Source organism: Canis lupus, chromosome 23 (assembly GCF_003254725.2).
Source record: "Canis lupus dingo isolate Sandy chromosome 23, ASM325472v2, whole genome shotgun sequence".
Classification (NCBI taxonomy): domain Eukaryota; kingdom Metazoa; phylum Chordata; class Mammalia; order Carnivora; family Canidae; genus Canis; species Canis lupus.
The window spans coordinates 32,481,558-32,502,629 of record NC_064265.1 but is presented as its reverse complement, the minus strand read 5'-3'; the positions used below and the strand labels follow the sequence as shown (position 1 = coordinate 32,502,629).

Below are 21,072 nucleotides of genomic sequence, written 5' to 3'. Positions count from 1 at the left end.
TGATCAGATGAATGCAGCTTATGTATTCCATAAGGGACATCTTGAAAGAATTTTTCAGAATTATCATTTTTCATGCTCCTCACTAATTCATAATGTTTTGACATGTGTTTCACACATGTTTCACTTTTAAGCAATAGCCAATTATGAGTACAAATTAAGCTTGTGACTAAAAACAATTAAAAACAGCATCACAGTCTTCCTCAAAATCTTAAAAAAAAAAAAAAAAAACAGAAAGATGAAGAAATGCTTCCAAATTCATTTTACAGGGCTAGCATTATCTGGACACCAAAACTAGCCAAAGACACTACAAGAAAAAAAAAAACAAGAAAAAAAAAAAAAGACACTACAAGAAAAGAAAATTATAGGCCAATATCCCTGATAAACATAGATGCAAAAATCCTCAGCAAAAGGTAAGCAAATTAAATTCAACAATACAACAAAAGGATCATATACCATGATCAAGTGCATCTTTTACAAGGATGCAAGGATGGTTCAACATCCACAAATCAATTAATGTAATATGCCATATTAACAAAATAAAGGATAAAAATCTTATAACCATCTCGATACAGGAATAGCATTGGCAAAATACAACATCCACTCTTAATAAAAACTCTCAACAAAGTGGGTATAGAGAGAATGTGCCTCAACAAAAGAAAGCTCATGTGTGACAAGCCCACAGGTAACCTCATACTCAAGAACAGGAACAAGACAAGGATGCCCACTCTCACCACTTTTATTCAGCGTAGTTATTGGAAGTCTTAGGGTAAATAGGCAGGACAAAGAAATTTTATAAAAGGCATCCAAATCAGAAAAGAAGTAAAACTGTCTCTATTTGCAGATGACATATCACTTATATAGAAAACTCTAAAAACTCCACTGAAAAACTGTTAGAATAAATGAACTTAGTAAAGTTGCAGGATACAAAACTCACTTGTGTCTCTATACACTAATAATAAGCTATCAGAAAAAAAATTAAGAAAACAATCCCATTTATAACTGCATCAAAAAAAAATAAAATACCTGAGAATTAATATAAAACCAAGAAGGTGAAAGACCTGTACACTGTAAACTCTAAGACACTGATGAAAGAAATTGAAGACACAAATAAATGTAGATATTCTATGCTCATATATTGGAAGACCTAATATTGTCAAAATGTCTGTAACTACCCAAAGCGATCTACAGGTGCAGTTCAATCCCTATCAAAATTCCAATGGCATTTTTCATAGAAAAAGAAAAACAATTCCAAAATTTGTATGGAATCACAAAAGACTGTGACAAGCCAAAGCAATCTTGAGCAACAAGAACAAATCAGGAGGCATTACTCCCTGATTTCAAACTATATTGCAAGATAAAGTTATCAAAACTGCCATATTGGAATAAAAACAGACACATAAATTAATGGAGCAGAATAGAGCCCAGAAATAAACCCATATATAGTCAATTAATTAAGACAAAGGAGTCAAGAATAAACTGGGGGAAAGGGCAGTCTCTTCAATACATGGTGTTGGGAAAACTGAATAACTACATGCATAAGAATGAAATTGGATCAATCTCTTATACCATACACAAAAATCAATTAAAAATGGACTGAAGACTGAATGTAAAACCTGAAACCATAAAACTCCTAGAAGAAAACACAGGCAACAAGCTCTTTGACACTGGTTTTGGTGAGGATTTTTTAGATTTGACACCAAAAACAAAGGCAATAAAAGCAAAAATAAACAAGTGGGACTACATCAAACTAAAAACTTCTATTGAGGAGAGAGAGGCTTGGACACGCTCACAGAGCTGCAGCCGCCCTTCATGCCCTCCTCGCCTACACCATGCTCCAGCTCCTGCGTGGATTTACTTTTGGTAACATGGTTGGAATGTATCTGGCTCAGAACTATGATATACAAAAAAACTAGAAGAAATTTAAAAGGACTTGGATGCCAAGAAGAAACCCCTGAGTTCATGAGGCAGACTCCAGCACTGCCTTCTGGATACACTGATTCTGCTGTTCTTAAGGACCTTCTTACCATCTGAACCAAAAGCTTTTGTTTTAAATTCCAGCCTCAACCATTTTCCTCTCAGCTAGATCCTATGTTGCCTGAGAGCACAGATGGGGCCATAAGTTAAGAACCACTCTTTCCAACTTCCTCACCTCATCCCTTCCTCCTTCCAGCCACTTGAGATGGCCTGACTAGAATTATGGTGATAGATTAGTAAATGTGATCTTTAATTAGTAGTCTCGCTTTTATTCTTCAGAATTTCTATTTTTTTCGAAGGAAATATTGATGAGTTTTGTATAGCCGATCAGACATAAATAATGTTAATTTTACAGTTTAGCAATTATAATGGCTGTTTAAACAACAACAACCTGCTACTAAACAGCAAAGTAAACCATCAACAAAATGAAAGGGCAACCTAGTGATCAGGAGAAAATATTGGCAAATTATATATCTGATAATGGGCTAATGTCCAAAATATATAAAGAATTCATAAAACTCAATAGCAAAAAACTCCAAACAATCCAATTAAAAAATGAGAAGACTGAATGGACATTTTTCCTAAAACAACACAGAGATGGCCAATAGGTATATGAAAAGGTGCTAAACATCACTAATCATCAGAATATAAGTCAAAATCACAATGAGTTATCACTTCACACCTGTTAGAGTGGTTATTATAAAAAGACAAATAAGCATTGGCAAGGATGTGGAGAGAAGGGAACCCTTGTGCACTACTGGTGGCTTTTAAGATTTAGTTTCATCAACTTTCAAATATACAATATTATTAACTGTATTCACCATACTGTACATTACATCCCCAGGACTTATTTTATGACTAGAAGTTTGTACCTTTTGACTGCCTTTACCCATTTTGCCCACCATCTACCCTCCACCTCTGTTAACCACCAGTCTTTTTTTTTTTTTTAAGATTTTATTTATTTATTCATGAGAGACAGAGAGAGAGAAAAGCAGAGACACAGGCAGAGGGAGAAGCAGGCCCCATGCAGGGAACCCAATGTGGGACTCCAGGATCAGGCCCTGAGTCAAAGGCAGACACTTAACCACTGAGCCCCCCGGTGTCCCTGTCAACCACCAGTCTGTTCTCTGCATCTATGAGTTTGGATTTTTGGTTTTCATGTTTTTTTTTTTTTTTAGATCTCACAGAAGTGAGATCACACAGCATTTGTCTTTCTCTAATTTATTTCATTTAGTATAATGTCCTCAAAGACCATCCATATTGTTGCAAATGGCAGGATTTCCTTCTTTTTATGGTTGAATAATATTCCAGTGTGTGTGTGTGTGTGTATGTGTATGTATGTGAGTACACATTACATTTTCTCTATTCATTTATCCATTGGTGGACACTATCATATGACCTAGCAATTCCACTTCTGGGTATTTATCTGAAGGAAATGAAAACACTAACTCAAAAAGATCTATGCTTCTATGTTCACTGCAGCATTACTTATAATAGCTAAATTGATGAAAGTAAGTCTTAAAAGTTCTTATCACAAGAAAAAAAAAAACAATGTGGTAACAGATGTTAACTAGACCTTGTGGTGTTCATTTCACAATATATACATATATTAAGTCATTATATTATACACCTGAAACTAATATAGTGTTATATGCCAATTATCTCTCAATGAAAAAAGAAAAACAGTGTAATGGTCACAAGCCACCAAAACAGATGCTAAACTGACTACTACTGAAGACCATAATCACATTCAACTCGTATCTCCTAACCACTGTTCACATCACATCACTCAAATTTGTTGTTTTTAAATCGGAAAAGCATTTAAATAATTAGTTTATTAATTTCCAAACAGCAGTTATTAATATAGACACATAATATTACTGTCTTCAATGATATAATTTAATTCTAAGATCATTGGCATACTTGGGTGGCTCAGCTGACCACAGCTCAGGTCGTGATCCCGAGATCTGGGTTGAGTCCCACATCAGGCTCCCTGCAAGGAGCCTGCTCCTCCCTCTGCCTGTGTCTCTGCCTCTCTCTCTCAGTCTGTCTCTCATGAATAAATAAATAAATCTTAAAAAAATAATAACATGTTTAATTCTAAGATCATTTTATAAGCTAACTCTAAAACTCCACACAGAAGAGAAAATGTACAAGAGTCAAGACAGCTTTGGGGTGAGGGGACAAACACAAAGAAATAACAGTATATTTCCCCTAGGCTGAGCTGTGGATAAAAAAATGTACACTGTATTGTTATACTCTTCACTTTACATGTTTTCCAAATATTATGCTATAGCCATTTAACATTTAATTTGTAAGAAAGAACAAAGAAAGAAGACCTTGCCTCACCAAAAATCACATTTTAAAGCTATAGTAATTAAAAGTATATTATTGGCAAAGAACCAAAGATTAATGAAACTAAACAGATTTTTAAAACCAATCTATGCATATATGAGAATTTATTAACTGATAATTTGACGTGCTACCTGTTATAAAGATTATTCCAAATGAATGGCCAACTGAACAAGATTTCTCCCTTACACTATGCATAAAAAAACTCCGGATGAATTAGAGACCTAAATTTTGTGTAAAAATATTAAAAAATGTTAAGATTCTATGTTTAGATCTTTAGGCAAGAAAAATGTCCATTAGAAAGTTAACAATTGGGATCCCTGGGTGGCGCAGCGGTTTGGCGCCTGCCTTTGGCCCAGGGCGCGATCCTGGAGACCCGGGATCAAATCCCACGTCGGGCTCCCGGTGCATGGAGCCTGCTTCTCCCTCTGCCTGTGTCTCTGCCTCTCTCTCTCTCTCTCTGTGACTATCATAAATAAATAAAAATTAAAAAAAAAAAGTTAACAATAAAAAAAAAAGTCAGTAAAATCAAAAGCCATAAAGGCAAAGAAAAGTAAATTTGAGATTGAAATGAAAAACTATTATAAACAAAGGGTGAGGACTTCAACAGACTAGAGGAAAATGTACCATTTTTATAATAAAGATGCGTATATAGGGCACAGAGAACTCCTAAAAATAAATAAGACAAGTATTTGTTATCCACATGTAACAGAAAAACCAAAAATAAGAGTGCTTAAACAAGACAGAAGTTAAATTTCTCGCTCATACAAAATAAGTTTAGGGTTGGTGCAGTGGCTCCACCAGACGCTCAGAGATTCAGTTTTTCTGGCTTACTTTATGACAGTCCTCGTTTTCCAAGATGGCTATTAGAGCTCCAGTCATGTGTTCCAACATAAGATGGGTAAGGAATGAGGAAGAGAGTGCCTTCTCCGTTTAAGATTTCAGAAAGTTACACCAAACACTTCTACTTATGTATCATCAGCTAAAACTCACATGGTTATAACTTAGCTCTAAGGAGGCCAAGGAATGTGGTCTTCCAGACGGGCAGCAATGGGCTTGGCCAGAGCTGGGGTTCCCATTACTAAAGATGAATGAAGAATGGATCACAGAAGATAACTAGCATTCTTTGTTGTGCAATCCAAAAAAAAAAAAAAAAAAAAAAGAAATACAAATGGTCAAAAACTCGAGAAAAGACAGCTATTCAACAGGGAAATAAAAGTGAAAACAAGCAGACATGAGTTTTAAAAACTTTTGAAAGGTGAAAATTTATAAATTGATAGAAGGCATGAGGATTTTTTTTTGCCTGTCAATCTTTTTTTACAAAAAGAAGGTATTCAATATTACTAGTATAACTAAAAAATCATGGAAATATTTCATTTATTGGAAAACTGAAATATATTACCACTTTTAATTATATTATATGTAATATTAGCACAGACACCTTGGTGACCAATTTGGCAGTATCTATTAAAATTCTGATGATATGATCATATGATCCAGCAATTCAATCTTTCAGAATACATGCAACACAAACATCACATATTTGCATAAGTACAAGGATGTTCATTGCAGTAATGTTTAAAAGAGGGAAAAATCAGAAGCAACCCAAGTGTTTATTATTATGGGGCATTAGTTTTCTTCACAGCACTATTACCACTATCTGAAAGTACATTATTTACTACTTGTTTGTCATCTAGGAAATTAGCTCATCTAGGAAAAGGGCCAAGGCAAGGAGAATATAGTTATATGATCCTTGTTTAAAAATTCATTAGAATTTACTGTCATGGGTACTGTGTCATGTACCCTCATGTACTGTCTTTTAAAATAGCAAATCAAAACAAGCATCATTCCTGCTTAATAACCAGTGAGAAGGCCTGCAGGTTTGCAGATAGGCTGAAAAACAATGAGCCAAATGAAGCCTCTGAAGTTGCTATCCAGGGAGACTGTCACTGGATATGATGCTTGCCCTTTTCTTTAGAGTCTGGAGCATCTCACAGTAGAATCAACACACTCTTTCCATTATATGTAACTCTTTTTTTTAAAAAACATTTTATTTATTCATGAGACACACACACACACAGGCAGAGGGACAAACAGGCTCCTGATGTAGGGAGCCTGACGCGGGACTTGATCCTGGATCTCCAGGATCATGCCCTGGGCTGAAGGCAGCGCAGCGCTAAACCACTGAGCCACCCGGGCTGCCCATTATATGTAACTCTTAACTGCCTTTAATATATAGATCCCATACTGCCACCAGCACCAAATGAGCTTCCTCTGCTTATTGAGCAGGGCCTACCATGGAGAAGAGGTTTCAACCAAGAATACCAAGACATACCATGCTGAAAGACAAAATGCTGACACCTGAGCCACAGTGCTTGAGTGAAGGCTTGACACTAATAGGAGCATTGCTAGGAGTACTGATGAACACAAAAGTATTACAGGGCTCCACCCCCAAGACTAAAATAGAGACTATGCCTGTGATCCACAAAATGGAAAGGATAAGTGTGCCCTTGCTATGATTCCTAAGTCCTTAATGACATCTCCATTCACAGCTGCTAATCTCTGCTTTTTATTTCTAACCTCATAGTCAAGCAGTTTTCAAACTGCTTTTTTAACTGAAGGGACTCTCTTCAAATATAAGCTTAAAGATAAATAAATATGGGCGAGAGAGACAGCTTTAGCACTCAGTCTCAGGGGGTGGGGTGGGAGGAACAACCAGACTACTGAGAGCTCTGAGAAGCAGAGTTTGAAAGGCAAGGAGATAGAGTGTGTTGGAGAACATGAACTTTAGCAAAGATCCAAAGGAAGTGAGGGGGGAGCTTTGTAGATACTGGGGGAAAGCAAAGGCTCTGACAGGAACATAACCGATTTGTTGGGAGGGCGAACAAAGTGCCATTTGTGACTCGGGCAAAGTAAGCACAGGGGAAAATAGTAGAAGGTGAGGCCAGAGAGGTAGGTGGGGGTTTAGATTATGTAGGGCCTTGTAGGTAAGCATAAAGCTTCTGAGCTAAGAACTGACTTTTAACAGAGTGCCCTGAGCTGCTGTATTGAAAACAGGCTATAGGAGAGCAAGGACAAAAGCAGGGAAAAAAGAATTAGGCTATGGCAATTATCCAGGTAAGATATGATGGTGGTTTGGAGAAGGTGGAAGCTGGAGAAATAGTGGCATTGTGACCGATTCTAGATACATTCTGAAAGTAGAGCCAACTTTGTCAGGGTTTGCTGACAGACTGAATGTGGGAAGAAAGAAACAGACGACAAGGTTTCTGGCCTGGGTGACTAGAAGGCAACTGCTATTTACTGAGATGGGAAAGGCTGCAGGAAGAGTGGGTTTTGGAGGGGAAAATCAGTTCAGTTTTGAGATATCTGTTAGATATCCAAATGGAGATGTCAAGTAGGCACTCTGATATCAGAGTATGAGATCCAAAGGAGAGGTCTAACTTGGAGATAAGATCTGGTAGTCATTGCTATGTGGCTGTTGGCATATAGATGGTATTTGAAGTCATGAGACTGGGTGAAATGCAAGGAAATAGCGCTAATAAGGAAGAACAGAGGTTTGAGGAGTAAGCAGAACTCCTTCTTTCAGTGATCAGGAAAATGAAGAACTATCAAGAAGATGGAGAAAGAATCCTCTAGTAAGGTGGGAGGAAATCCAGAGAAAGCAATGTTATAGAAGCTAAGAGAAGAAAGCAAATCAAAGAAAGAGGATCAACCGTGCAAAATGCTGCTGTAAGATCAAGTAACAACAACAATAACAAAAAAAAAAGACTGAGAACTAACTCAGTGGATGGAGTTAGCAATGTGGAGGGCTTGGCTGGGAGGGGAGATAAAGATCTGATAGGCATGGACTCAAAAGGGACTGGTGGAAAGGAACTGGACTCAGACAACTGTAAAAAAGAATAGATTTAGAAGGGTATGTAGGGGCAAGAGTTTGGTCTTGCATGTTAAGGCACTATATCTCTAGTATTTAGTATAGTGGTTGGCATATAGCAGTAACTCAAGAAATACTTGTTGGGGAGATCCCTGGGTGGCTCAGTGGTTTAAAGATTATTCCAAATGAATGGCCAACTGAACAAGATTTCTCCCTTACACTATGCAAAAAAAAACTCCAGATGAATTAGAGACCTAAATTTTGTGTAAAAATATAAAAAAATGTTAAGATTCTATGTTTAGATCTTTAGGCAAGAAAAATGTCCATTAGAAAGTTAACAATTGGGATCCCTGGGTGGTGCAGCGGTTTGGCGCCTGCCTTTGTCCCAGGGTGTGATCCTGGAGTCTAGGGATCGAGTCCCACATCAGGCTTCCTGCATGGAGCCTGCTTCTCCCTCTGCCTGTGTCTCTGCCTCTCTCTCTCTCTCTCTCTGTGTGTGTGTCTCTTGTGAATAAATAAAATCTTTAAGAAAAAAAAAATACTTGTTGGTTGAACTAAGCAAGGTCACTAGCCACTGAGTCAGGAAAAGTCTTAGTTCTAGACATTTAAAACTGATAAAGTGAAATGTGATGATTCTTAGTCCAATAAAAAGAACTGCCTTTATTCCTACTATGCCTGAAAACTCTTTAGCTTTAAAAACTTTTAAAAATTTTAAATTAAGTTAAAACCATGCCTTACATGCTGAGAACACCTAAATTTGAGAGGAATAGCAACAGAATTTGACAAATACATGCTCTACAAGAGCACGTATACTTTCAATTTTGGATTCGTACAATCTCTCCAACTACCTCTTGCATCAAGGCCCTGTGACTTTGTACTCAGAGGTAAAACTTGGTCCCCAATCCTCTATGTCATGACTCACTATGCACTAGATGGAAGACTTCTAGTGGTTGCTGAATGACACTAACTTACAGAGACCTTGTACAAATGAAATATATATATGACAAAACAATAGTAATCACAAGTTTGTTTAGTGATTTTTACTGTTCAACATACATCTTCTCTTTTTAATCTTACAACTTTGTGAGGCAAGTATTTTTATTACTTTCATTTCACAAATGGGAAAACAGGGTCTGAGACTTGTATAAGAACATATAGCTCTTTCAACAAATAGTGGTGGGGCAATATGATATCCACATGCAAAACAATGGAGTTGGACCCTATGTCACATAAAAATTAACTCAAGATGGATTAAAGACCTAAATGTAAATTCTAAGACTACAGACTCTTAGAAGAAAACACAGGGGTAAACTGACATGACCTTAGATTTGGCAATGGATTCTTAGGACACCAAAAGTATGAGCAACAAAAGAAAAAAACAGAAATCCAACTTCAGAATTAAAAGCCTATGTGCAAAGGACACTGCTAAGAAAGTGAAAAAGTAGCCTACAGTATGAAAGAAAATATTTGTAAATAATATATTTGACAAGGGTCTAGTATCCAGAATATATAAAGAACTCTTAACAACTAAACCAAAAGACAAACAATTAAAAAATGGACAAAGGACTTGGATAGACATCTTTCCAAAGAAGGTATACAGATGGCCAAAAAGTACATGAAAAGATGCTCAGCATCATTCATTAGTCATTAAGAAAATCAAAATCAAAATCATGAGATATTACTTCACACCCACTAGGATAGCTATAACTAAAAAAAAAAAAAAAAAAGAAAAAAGCTGGGGGAGAGGGGGAGAGGTTAAATAGGCTATGGGGATTAAGGAGTGCACTTGTGATAAGCACTGAGTAATGTATAGAATCGTTGAACCACTATACTATACACTTGAAACTAATATGTTTACTAATTGTATGTTTACTAACTGAAATTAAAATAAAAACTTTAAAGAAAACCCAGAGGGGGACCCGGGTGGCTCAGCTGGTTAAATGTCCAACTCCATTTTGGCTCAGGGCATGATCTCAGCGTCGTGAGATTGAGCCCTACATCAGGCTCTGCACTGGACATGGAGCCTGGTTAAGATTCATTTTCTCTCTTTCTCTCTCTCTCTCTCTCTCCCTCTCTCTCTCTCCTCTTCCTCCTCCCCTTCTCCCCTCATCTCTTTCTCTCTTAAAAAAAAAAAGAAAAGAAAAGAACAAATATTAACAAGGATGTGGAGAAACTAGAATTTCAGAACATTGCTAGTGGAAATATAAAATGGTGCAGCTGCTATGGAAAACAGTTTGGTAGTTTCTCAAAAAGTTAAATATAGAATTACCATATGACCCAGCAATTCCACTCCTATGTATGTACACAAAAGAACTGAAACAGGTATTCAAGCAAAAAATTATACATGAATGTTCTTAGCAGCGCTATTTATAATAGCCAAAAGGAATAAACAAGACAAATATTCATCAACTGATGAATGGATAAACAAAATATAGTATACCCATACAAGTGAATTATTATTCAAAGAAAAGAATGATTATTATTCAAAGGAACATATGCTACAACATGAATGAACCTTATACAAAATTATGCTAAATGAAAAAAAGCCAGTCATAATTAAATCATCTTTGTATGATTCCACTTATATGAAATGTCCAGAATAGACAACTCCACAGAGACAGAAGCAGATTGTTGGTTTTCAGGGAATAGGGGGAGAGAGGAATGGAAAGTGACTGCTTAATGGGTATAGTTTCCTTTTGGGGTGATAAAAATGTTCTGGAATTAATAGTGATGGTTGCACAGCATTGCAAATATATTGAGAGTCCTGAATTGTATACATTAAAATGGTTAAACTGATTAACTTAATATTATGTGAACTTTAACTCAATTAAAAAAAATCACACAGCTGTCATTTGACAGATCAAGGCTTGGCACCCAAGAACTGATTGCAAGTCCTCTGCCCACTCAACCATCCTATTTCTTCTGCAAACCAAAGAAGCTCTGAACCACCTTGGCAATGAACTTGTCCCCCTATCCACCACCATCCAGGCATAGTACCTAACTCTATCTATGATGGTGGAATTCCTACAATTGTCCAGGCACATACAAGTTTCTAAACAAAATGTTTTCTTATCGTAAACTCCTGGTACAAACCTTTGTAGACCAAGGTCTGCTACTCACGTCATAAAGGCATCCTTTATATAGAAGTTAACCATCATCCACCGAATGGATGAACTAATAGCAGCTATGAAGGCTTATCCCTCACAGGATGACATTCTTGTTTACAAAAAGAGTATAGCAATGGGGCTTATGCCTTCAACTAATCAACTTCATTCCTTAGTAATAAATCCTTGGCATTTTCCAACCCCTATGGTTTCTGTTCTGCTGTAGATTACAACTCTTTAAACCTCCTATGCCAGGTTAAGATTGTCAATGAGACAGAGATGGGTAAGAGACAGATTGGTAGAGGCCATGTGCATGACAACCCACTCGGGACAGCCACTCTAATCCAAGGTCTTCAAGGTAACTGCATTCCAGCATTCACACAACCTTTTGGAAACCGGTGTGTTCAGTGTTCTCTTTGAGCTCTAATTTATATCCATACCCTCTAATCAGTGTCAATAATAAAGATTTCGAAGTATGAGAAATTTTACATATATGCAACTGGAAAACCATCTATAATATCAAGTTACATGGACAAAATACAGCCACAAAAATTGCTCCTGGGAATCTGAAAGCTAGATACATATTCCCTAACATGGCCAAGTACTCCATTTTCGACATGCCAACAATCTGATCTTTGTTCATCAGTTCAATGGGAGGATGATGTCAGGGTCACTGGCGCCCTGCTGGCCTTTAGGAGCCCTATGGTTTTTCCAGATAAGAAAGAGAGGGCTTAATCACTAACATCTGAGTCTCAAAGGTCTTGGCAAAATATCTCCTCCGTGGAAAGCACAAAGTCTCCAAAACAAATAGAAGTAAGACTCCTCTGAAATGGAGAAGGGTAATCAGGCTCCACTGAGTTACCTCCCTCAAAAGTTAGAAGCATTTGGGTATCCCCACAGGCTGCACCTACCATACAGACATATAAGACACCTGATCTTCCCTCATCACTCCCCTTCTAGGGTAAACTCAAGATTTCCCCAACATTCACCCCTTCCATTACCTTATTTTCTACCCACTTCAATCTAGTTTCTGCTTCTTCCAATTTAAAATGGTTTTGCTGAGGTCAAAGACTCCATCTTGCTAAATTCAACCAATCATTTTCAATCTACATCTTGATAATTCTTCCCTTTTCTAATACGGCTTTTATGACACATCTTAATTTGGAATTAGATTCTAAAGTAAATACCTAAGACAAAAATCAAGCATAGTTTAAATTACTCTTGAAATCCTTTAAATAGCCCACTGAATAAAGCATAGCTTTTTTTTGTATACATAACTCTAGGCACTAATGAACAGCACATATATACACACACAGGTATATGCAAAACAAACAGTAAGTATACATGCAAAATGAACACCGTTCTCTCTTGTCTAATTAAAAACATCTTCAAGTATATTGGGCTACCTTAAGTTTGCATACCTTAGTTGCAAGCGAGATCCCACTCCACTGTACCTCTCTGGCCACTTCTCATCCCTTATCCTGGAGCTATCCTCCTTTACTCAACTTTGAAACACTGGGCCTGAGCTCTATTCTCTTCTTAATCTCTGTCAATGGTTCTCAACTTCCATTGCTCAGTGGAATCACCTGAGGTTTTTAAAAATCCTAGGCTACAATTCAGATCAGGTAAACAAACAAATTTCTGGTGTGGCTATCAGCAACAGTACTTTTAAATTATCCAATATTTTCAATGTGCAGCCAAGATGAGAATTACTGTTCTATACTCTCTTCCTAGAGCAGAGACTATACCCTCAAATGCCTACAGGGTCAGAGAAGTAAATAAACAGGGATCCCTGGGTGGCGCAGCGGTTTGGCGCCTGCCTTTGGCCCAGGGCGCGATCCTGGAGACCCGGGATCGAATCCCACGTCGGGCTCCCGGTGCATGGAGCCTGCTTCTCCCTCTGCCTGTGTCTCTGTGTCTCTGCCTCTCTCTCTCTCTGTGACTATCATAAATAAATAAAAAATAAAAAAAAAAAAAAACAAAGCAGGCCAGGCATAAATTCTAGGAGTGGTGGACTCTCTGGTGAACTAGAAAGCAGCTGGGATAAATGGTGACTTAGGTCCAATCAATTACTGCCAGCTCAGTAGTGCTATATCTTACTTTTAAAGAAAAGCCCCAAATCTAAATTTTCATGGGAAATCTTGAGGTTTTAAATTATTGGCAACTAACTCAAAATTAAACAACAAAAAACACTCTATGGGAAAACCAAAACATCTGTAAGCCAGATTCAGCTGTGGGCTATGGATTCCCAACCTCTGCTCTGGGTAATTCCACCAATACCCTTCAATTCACACCTAAATACGTGTCCCCAATTCAGCCCACTCCTCTGGGCTCTGGATTTGAATTATCAAAAGCTTATGTGCAATCTCCACTTAGAGGTCTCACCACTCCCAAAGTGAACTGTGATTTAAACTCACTTCAAAACTATTAATCCTTCTAGTGGTCTCTACCTCAGATAATAGCCCTACCATTCACCTGGCTGGTCAAGCCTGGGAGTCATCCTACTCACTTATTTCTCCCTCAATCATGAAGCCTTATTAACTATGCCTTTTTTTTTTTATTTTATTTATTTATTCATGAGAAACCCAGAGAGAGAGGCAGAGGCATAGGGAGGAGCAGGCTCCTTTCAGGGAGCCAATGTGGGACTCAATCCCAGGAACTCAGGATCATGACCTGAGCCAAAGGCAGATGCTCAACCACTGAGCCACCCAGACATCCCTCAATTATTCCTCTAAAACATATCTCCTATATCCATCTCCATCTCCCCTGCTACCATCATGGTCCCAGCTACCATTTGTTCTCTTCTACCTCTCCCACTGTGTATTAGTTGGCTCAGGCTGCCATAATAAAATACTATAGCCTGGATTGCTTAAGCAACAGAAATTCATTTTCTCACAATTCTGGAGGACAGAAGTCACAGATCAAGGTCTGGCAAGATCAGTTTCTCCTCCTGGCTTGCAGATAGCCACCTTCTCACTATGTGCTCACATGGCCTTTCCTACCTCCTCTACTTATAAGGCCACCAATTCTATTGAGTTGGGGCCCCACTCTTTTGACCCTGTTTAACCTTAATTACCTACAAAAGATTCTATCTCCAAATTTAGTCACAGAGGGGTAAGGGCTTCAAAATTGAATTGTAGGGGAACAAAATGTATTCTACAGCATTTGTTACCTTAATTAGGGTCAGCTGTTTCCCACAAGCACTTATTACTTTCTAAACCATTCCCTCCAACGTGACCAGAGTGATCTTTCACACGCAAATATGTGTGTATGTACATATTTGACCCTAAATTCCACTTCTGAGAATTTATCCTACAGTTATATTCACACATGTGAACTGGCATATGGCTGTACTGTTCATTATGGTACACTATTAGAAACAATTAAATGTCCACCAATAAGGGAATGGTTCAATAATCTGTGGTATATCCATACAATGGAATACTATACAGTCATTCAAAAGAATAAGGAAGCTATGTATTGAAACGAAAGATTTCAAAGACATTGCTGTGAACAAGAATAATATGTACAGTGTACTACCATTTCTGTAAACAGGAGAAATAAGAATATGCATTTGCTTGAATGCAAACAAAAAAAATGTTGAGGACGATAAATCTAGTACTAGTGCTTATCCCTTTGGAAAGTGTGGGGAAAACGGCAGCTGGGGAAGGAAGTAGGATCCACTGGAGACATTTTGATTTAATGGACCAGGCAATAGTACTGCTGTAAGTTCCTCCTGTGATTTGGATGAACAAGCTGGACCAAGAACTGTTACTCGAAGAAAACCTTTACCAATTTTTCCAGAGTCACTCTCCATGTTCCAGCCACATTGGCCTCTGAGTTCTCAGAAAAGATCCTATTCCTTCTGCCTGAAATATTGTCCCCCTAGGGTTCACTTTATAATTTCTATTTATCCTTCAATGTCCACCTTACCTTAAAGGTCATTTTCCAAGGAAACTTTCCCTTGTTGCCAACTAGGTCAGGACCCTTGTTTTATGTACTCAGAGTACCCTGCACTTCTCCCAGAATTTATCACAACTGTAATGAGGTATTTGTATCATTATACATGTGTGCATCTATCACTCTGCTCTGCCCTCAAACTTATGATAGCAGAGAAAATCAACACATAAGCAAATGAAGACAATGCTGGGTCACTGGTATTAAGGCAACAATCTATTTAGAACAGTGGTTCTCAACTGGGGAGTGATTTTGGCTCTCTCAGAGGACCTCTGGCAATACCTGAAGGCATTTTTGATTGTCACAACTGTGTGGGTTATGTGACTGTTATAATTGTGTGTAGGAGGGGTGGTACTACTGGTATCTATTTAGTAGAGGTCAGGAATGCTGCTAAACATCCTATAATGACCAGGATAGCCCTCCACAACAAAGAATTATCTGGTCCAAAATGTCAACAGTACCATGGAGGAAAACCCTTAATTTAGAGGATGGTAATACCCAAAAGGGTGATCAACTCTACTGCAGGTGGTAGGGTTTTCTGGGGCTGAGGGGTGGGGGAAAGATGTTAAGAAAAGCTTTAACTGTGTATTGAAAGGTGATGGGAGAAATCAGTGGAGACTATCTATGTTTGCCAAAGCTAATGAGCCTATGAAGAGTTTAAAAGCAAAGTTACAGTTTGAACAGGTGCCCCCTCAAGTACTCCATACTCCAAAATTACTCATCTCCTTTATGCCCTTCTTGCTAAAACAAAACTTTCATTCTCTTAGGGCAGCGAATTTCAGTTAAACATTAAGGTCAAATTAATTCAGACTAAGATAAAGTCAGATAACCGTTTCAGTGTCCAGAATGTCAACTACATTTTAAAATATGCAAATACTTAAGAATACAAATTAATCTTTAACTGATCAATTTTTAGGTTGTTAGTGAATGTAACTATTTTTGAATTCAATAGCCAGGCTGGTCCTGATAAAGACTTCTTTAAAGCTTCGTGTTTTTAAAAAAAAAACAAAAAACTTTACTTTGTTTCCCCTGTCCTCAATTTCCGAACTCCCAGATTTATAGAAGATCCAAGTTTTTCCCCCCGCAGCATCTCACCTTCTGTCAAGAGAGGCCAGGAGAGCCATTTGGAGGCAATAAATGTGAACAGATTTTATGTATAAATTAGGAGTGGTCTATAGATTTTTAAAAGGCTTTCACTAAAAGCCAGATTCAGAAGCCATTCTGAAAGGAATGTGATGGAGATCATTTTAATGGTATCACCACGAAAGAAAACAGTGTTTTACTACAACACAAGCCTGCTGCCTACTGAGCAGGATGCACATGCTCTGACCTAGTATGGCAATTCTTAGGGTCTCAGCATTGGGTGCTCTGTTTACAAGAAACTGAGGCCTGACACTAATAAAGAACAAAGAAAAATGCCTGGCACGAAAGGTTTGGGGGATGCTTTATAACGTAAATGATTTGAGAAGGAACACTTCAGATTTTGGAAGGCACCACAAATCACTCTTTTTTTTTTTTTTTTTTTGCTTACGTGTTAAGAATTCTTATTTCGTGCTTGCAGACCGTTTCCTAATAAGAAAATACATCATCATTCACAAACAGCAATTTATCCTCCCTTACATTCGCTGACCGCTACAACCGGGTAAAATCTCCTTAGGCTTTACCAGAGTTGGGGGATTGGGAATAACGTGAGCATAACAAGAGCGCGGATGCAACATCAACTCCAAGCCGGGCCAGCTGGTTTCCATCGAGAGGTCCCCCGGGAGAAAGCCCCTTGGAGGCGGCGGCCGGGTCGGCGCGGGAGACACCCACTGGGGTGGCGCGAGGGCGGCCCGCGGGGCAGAGCCAGGGTGTGCCCGGCCTCCGTTTACCTTTGTTTCAGGTACTCCTGCCTTCAGCCAGGCCGAGGATCCCGCCCGAGGCCCCGAGCTGGTGACACATCCTTCTTTGGCCAAGTCGGGCTGAGGCTGGGCAGGGGGCGGGGAAGGAAAATAAAGCCTCGGCGCCTAACGACGTGACTCTCAGTTCTTCCAAAACGTTGGCATTTGTTTTTCTGCCAAGCTTTCCTGTTAACAAGTTCCCGAGGGCTGTGCGGGCGAACTGGCCTGGGAGCCCCAAAAGTGGGAGGGGCAAGGCCGTCCCCCGCCTTCCCTGCTCCGTGGGTGCCCCCTGGGCCGGCCGTTTCCACATCTCCCGGGCTGCCACGGCCTGGGACCGAGCCGGGCGCGCACCGGCGCCCGCGCCGCCCCGAAGCCCGACTGCCACAGCCCGGCCCGCCGGCCCAGAGCCGCGCGGCCGCTCCGACCCGCCGGCCAGGCCGGTCCCCGCCCCCAGGCCCCGGCCCCGCCCGCTCGGGCCTCCGCGCGCCGCCCCCCGGCTCGCCACCACCCTCGGGCAGGGGGCAGGGGGCAGGGGGCCGGGGGCACCGGGGCTCCGGGCCGCGCGGCGGGCGTCCCCGCGCCTACCTCAGCGCCCGCGGCTCCTCCTCCGGCGGCTGCCTCAGCTGGCGGACGGCGCTCGCCTCCCGGACTCGCAGCGGCGCGGGATCTGGGCTGCGGGCGCGGCGTGTGAGGAGCCGAGGCCCGAGCGCGCCCCGCCCAGCCGCCCGCCCGCCCGCCCGTCAGTCACCTCCTCCCCCTGGCGCCCGCCCGCCAGGCCCCGCCCCGCCCCGCCCGCCCGCCAGGCCCCGCCCCGCCCCGCCCGCCCGCCAGGCCCCGCCCACCCCGCCCGCCAGGCCCCGCCCACCCCGCCGGCCCGAGCCGGGAAGGGGGCCGCCGAGGGGCGCCGCGAGAGCCGCAGGGTCTGCCTCCCGTGGGGGCCTTCGATACCCGGCGGGGCCCCCACTAGGGACGTGATTCGTGGTGCTTGCTGCGAAGTCTCTTCGCTCGGGTTTGTCGTTACTGCGATTTTCCTGCCGTTATCATTTTGTGATCGTTGTTATTGGCCCCGTCATTGGTTCTTTCACCCTCCCGGAGCCCGCAGCAGCATTCGGTGGAGGCGGGAGATGGCGGACACGCAGCCCCTTCCTGCAGACCCGACTCTCCTGGTCGCCCGGGACTCCCAGGGGCCCGCACCTGTGCCACTGCCTTGTGAAGTCGACCAGTTGGGTGAGTTTGGAAGGACGGGAAGATGTATTTGTAACTGTTACTGTGAAATTCAAGACACGTACAGAAAGCCATACAGACCCAAAGCACAGCTTGATGAATTATTGAGACACACACCCTTATAACCAACCACTCCCCAGACTTAACACCATGGAATGTGGGTAAAAACAAAAAAGTTCATCCATAGCAGGGAAGACGCGGCCTCCCCAAATTGCCCTCCTGCTAACTACCACAGGAAATCTCAAAGACCACCTGCCCGTAATCATGCCCTCTCCAAGAATAAATGGAAATTGTCCCCAGAATTAGGAATCTCCGATTAGGGTGTATTTGTAAAATTCTTAATTAAAAATAATTCATCAATAAATTCATAAGCATACAAATAACTCAATAAATAAGTCAACCAGGAGACTGAGCAGTAAGAGTAAGGAACAGCTAGGAGCCAAGGATTAGGTTTTCTGTGAGGAGAGATCCTAGGCACCGTCCTCCCTCTGTGTCACCAGCACCTAGCACAACACCAGGCATGGAATAGGTGCCGTGTGTATATTTATATTGCAAGGAAACAGATTTTGCTTACTGAAATTTCCATCTATTTTTATCAATTTTTCGAGGAGCTAAGCTGATGTGCTGCTCTGTGAGATGTCTCAATGCCTTGGGAAGAAGCCATAACGCTTTAAACTTTATATTGCTTTCCAGTTTAAAGAAATAAACCCTTTTAAATGCATTATGGTGTCATATTTGAGACTTAGAGCAGTACTGCGAGAAAGGCAGGGCAGGACAGAAGGACTTTGCAAAGGTCACAGTGCAATGCATACCTGTAAGAAGAGGAAGTACATGGTGAACTATAAAACAGTTTCAGTACTGCTGACCCTGCCAATCTCTGCTGGATTCCTGGTTTGTCTTGACAGTTTTATTGCCTCCATTTTTACATAAGGACTCCTTTTGGTTCCTTTGCCATACATTTATATGCAGTATGACTGGAATTTATAAAGGACAGAGCACCTAACTGGAAATTTTATTTAATAGGATAGAGTCAGCCTCTGCCATGGGCACCTTGGGTGAACTGGAACTAGAGAGTTGACGATTTGCTACCATTTATTGAGCACTCTGGCTCTGTGGTTGGTGGTGGGAACACAAAGAATAGAAAATTAATAGGACAATTTTTGCTCTCAAGGGTTTATAGCCAATTAGGGAGAAAGATTTGGAAATAAATGAGGGTTTAATTTATTTGGATGGTAGGGGAACAGTCCTGAGCACAATTCATTTTATTAGGAGTAGGGAGAAGATAGGGCAAGTCTTCTCAGACAACAGAACATCTGATTTTTTTTTAAATTGTGGAAAAATATAAAAGATTACAAAAGTGAAGAGAATAATATAATGAACTAGTATATATTCATTGCTCAGTTTCGATAGTTATCATCCCTTGGCCAGTTTGTTCTATCTGAACCTCACCTTTTCTTTCCCTCCTTGGATTATTTTGAAGCAAATCATAAGCAGCATATATTTTACTCATAAATACTTTACTATGTATCTCTAAACAATACACTCTATTTTTGATGACAACCACCAAACCATTATAATATCTTTAAAAATTAACAATTTCTTAACATCTAGTCAGTGTTCAAATTTACCAATTTTCTTTTTTTTCTCCCAATTTTCTTATAAATGTTTTATATAGTTTATTTCTTCAAGTCAGGATTCAAATAAGGTCCTCACATTGCATTTGGTTAAAATCTCTTAAACTCTTCTTTTGTTGCACTTTGTATGTTGAAGAAAGTAATTGCTTGTCCTGTGGAGTTCCCCTATGTTCTGCACTTTGCTGATTGCACCCCTATGGTATTAACATAGTTCTCTACCCCTTTTCTTCTCTTAAACTGATAATAGAACTAGATATTTTATCATATTTAATAAATACAAACCATAATAAAAAGTTAATTGTTCAAAATCAGACGCAGAACTGTCATAGATGTTAGAATTGGCAGACAAGGACATGAAAACAGTTACTGTAACTGTATTCCAAATATTCAAAAACTTAAAAGAGACATGAGAAATATAATAAAATAGGAGCCAAATTGTAATTCTAGAGATGCAGGCTATAATGTCTGAATAAAAATGCACTGGATAGGATTAATGGCAAATTAGACATTGCCAAAGAAAAGATTAGTAAACTTAAGTCATACTGATAGAAATTAACCAAAATGAAACATATGTAAGGGAATAAAGATTTAAAAGAATTGGAAAAGAGCATCAGTGAGCTGTGGAACAATTTCTTTTCTTTTCTTTTTTCTTTTTTTTTTTTGTGGAACAATTTCAAGTGGTCTAATACATATATGTAAATGGAATCTCCAAAGGAAAGAGAGGGGGACAAAAAATATTTGTATAAATCATGACTAAAAATTTCCAAAAATTTTTTTAGTTTGTGTGTGTAGTTTTCTTTTTTTAAAAGATTTTACTTATTTATTTGACACAGAGAGAAAGCACAAGCAGAGGGAGAGGGAGAAGCAGGCTCCCCACTGAGCAGGGAGCCCAATGTGGGGCTGGATCCCAGGACCCTAGGATCGTGACCTGAGCCAAAGGCAGTCGCTTAACCAATTGAGCTACCGTGGTGCCCCTAAGTTTGTGTTCACATCAGGAAAAGTGCACTCCTAAATCCCTATCACCCATCCCCCCCACCAAAACATTTCCAAAATTTATGAAAACTATAGACTCATAG

At 40.0% G+C, this 21,072-nt stretch overlaps 1 protein-coding gene and 1 pseudogene across 6 annotated transcripts in view; one reads left to right on the top strand and one right to left on the bottom strand.

The window, feature by feature from the left end:
* PPP2R3A (protein phosphatase 2 regulatory subunit B''alpha) overlaps nt 1–17,859 on the bottom strand; it is a 187,994-nt gene extending 170,135 nt beyond the window's left edge. For 3 of the 6 annotated variants that reach the window (XM_035704779.2, XM_025448920.3, XM_025448918.3), the window contains exon 1: nt 17,724–17,859. The gene's annotated coding sequence lies outside the window, so the exon portion shown is untranslated. Of the gene's footprint in view, nt 1–17,129; nt 17,529–17,723 lie in introns of those variants that run through there. The other 3 variants (XM_049099666.1, XM_025448919.3, XM_049099667.1) reach the window with 2 other exon arrangements.
* On the top strand, nt 1,748–1,963 carry LOC118352040 (short transmembrane mitochondrial protein 1-like; annotated as a pseudogene).
* Nucleotides 17,860–21,072: the final 3,213 nt, after the last annotated feature.